The sequence below is a fragment of the Tenrec ecaudatus genome, chromosome 2, assembly GCF_050624435.1.
Source record: "Tenrec ecaudatus isolate mTenEca1 chromosome 2, mTenEca1.hap1, whole genome shotgun sequence".
In the NCBI taxonomy this organism is placed as follows: Eukaryota; Metazoa; Chordata; class Mammalia; order Afrosoricida; family Tenrecidae; genus Tenrec; species Tenrec ecaudatus.
Genome location: NC_134531.1, coordinates 127,780,666 through 127,783,177, shown reverse-complemented (window position 1 = coordinate 127,783,177; position 2,512 = coordinate 127,780,666). Strand labels below are relative to the sequence as shown.

Genomic DNA, 2,512 nt, shown 5'->3' with positions numbered 1-2,512 from the left:
GCAAATGTGGTGAAGAAAGCTGATGGTTCCCAGCTATCAAAAGATATAGCATCTGGGGTTTTAAATGCTTGAAGATAAACAAGCAGCCATCTCGCTCAGAAGCAACAAAGCCCACATGGAAAAGGCACACTAGCCTGTGTGATCATGGGATCAGGTATCAGACCCAACAACCCAAAATCATATTGATGTGAATGGGGGGAAGGGCAAAGTGGAGACCCAAAGTCCATCTGAAGACAATTGGACATCGCCTTATAGAATTGGCACAAGGAAGAGACAATCCAGCCATAGCGCCAATGAAACATATAACTTTCCTCTAGTTCTTTAATGCTTCCTCCCTCCATGCCCCACTCTCATGACCACAATTCTACATTACAAATCTGGCTAGACCAGAGCATGTACACTGGTACAGATAAGAGCTCAAAACACAGGGAATCGAGGACAGATAAACCCTTCAGGACCAATAATGAGAGTAGCCATATCAAGAAGGTAAGGAAAACGTGAGGGTTGAAGGGAGAATTGAACACAATGATCAACATATAACCCCCTCCCAGAAGGATGGACAACAGAAGTGGGTGAAGGGACACAGGGGTCGGTGTAAGACATTAAAAAAAAATTAGAAATTATCAAGGGTTCATGAGGGAGATAGGGTGGGGGAGGGGTAAAATAATGTGCTGATACCAAGGGCTCAAGCAGAAAGAAAATGTTTTGAAAATGAGGTTGGCGCCGCCCGATCGCCCTACTGGGAGTAGGGCGCCGCGCACACCGACTTCCTGCTGCTCCGGGCCCGCTCCGCCTCGCCCGGCCGGCGTGCAACTCGTGGGGTTTACCATTATGGACACGATATCAGAAGCAAACAGCACCTTTGCCTTGAACCTCTTGCAAAAGCTGGGTGAGAACAACTCCAGAAATGTGTTTTTCTCACCCATGAGCATCTCCTCTTCCCTGGCCATGGTCTGGATGGGAGCCAAGGGAAACACCGCCATGCAGATGAGCCAGGCACTTTCTTTAACTAAAAGCTCAGGTGGCGGTGGAGATGTCCACCAAGGGTTCCAGTTGCTTCTCACCGAAGTGAACAAAGCCGGCACACAGTACTTGCTCAGAACAGCCAACGGGCTCTTTGGAGAAAAGACCTGTGACTTCCTCTCGTCTTTCAAAGATTCCTGCCACAAATTCTACCAAGCAGAAATGCAAGAGCTGGACTTTGCTCACGCTACGGAGGAGGCCAGGAAACATATCAACACCTGGGTAGCCAAGAAGACAGAAGATAAAATTACAGAGTTGCTGTCTCCGGGGAAAATTGATCCCATGACTAACCTGGTTCTCGTCAATGCCATCTACTTCAAAGGAACCTGGAACCATCAGTTTAACAAAGAGCACACCAAGGAAAGACCTTTTAAAATCAACAAGAAGGAGGAGAAGCTTGTGCAAATGATGTTCAAGAAATCTACATTTAAAATGACCTACATAGGAGAAATATTCACCAAGATCCTAGTGCTTCCCTATGTCAAGAAGGAGCTGAATATGATCCTCATGCTTCCCGATGAAGACACCGAGTTGAGCACGTTGGAGAAAGAACTCACCTATGAGAAATTCATGGAGTGGACAAGGCCAGACATGCTGGATGAGGAGGAGGTGGAAGTCTTCCTTCCGAGATTCAAGCTGGAGGAGAGTTATGACATGGAGGACGTCCTTTGCAGTCTGGGCATGACGGATGCCTTTGACCAGGGCAAGGCGGATTTCTCTGGAATATCGTCCAAGAGGAGCCTGTATCTGTCCAAGGTCGTGCACAAGGCTTTTGTGGAGGTCAACGAGGAAGGCACGGAGGCAGCCGCCGCCACGGCGGCCATCATGATGATGCGCTGCATACGGATCACCCCCCGGTTCTGCGCCGACCGCCCCTTCCTCTTCTTCATCCACCATACCAAGACCAAAGAGATTCTGTTCTGCGGCCGGGTCTGCTCCCCATAAGGAAGAGCAGGTATTGGTGGTAGCCCTTCTCCTTGCTCCTCCCCTCCTGCCCTTCCTCTCAAACTTCACAATGGGCCCGAGGCCCGAGGTGACCTGATTACCACAGTGTTGACAATTCAGAATTAAAGAGCCTGCTGTTGACAAAAAAAAAAAAAAAGAAAGAAAATGAGGTTGGCAACATATACACAAATGTGCTTGACACAATGGATACATATATGGATTGTGATAAGAGCTGTCTGAGCACCCAATAAAATGATTTTAAAAACCAAAATTAAGACTGGCTTAGGGGAAATTTTTAAATTTTAGTTTAATGATCAAAGAAAATTTAAGTTACCTAATGTTTCTTCATTTTGTTTTTATATATTAATTATATAGCATATAACTAATGGTTTGCTCTTCAGCACTTTAACTTACAATTAAAGACAATACCTGTACTTGGAAAACATAAAGAAAGACAGAGAGAGAGTATCATGGATATCATTGTTTTGTCAAGGAAAGGAGATATAAAGTATTATAACTTTAAAACTCATTTTGAGATAAATGA

The 2,512-nt window shown here is 45.6% G+C and overlaps 1 pseudogene; it reads left to right on the top strand.

Moving 5' to 3' along the window:
- Nucleotides 1–773: 773 nt before the first annotated feature.
- Nucleotides 774–2,134, top strand: LOC142439244 (serpin B6 pseudogene; annotated as a pseudogene).
- The last annotated feature ends 378 nt before the right edge of the window (nt 2,135–2,512 follow it).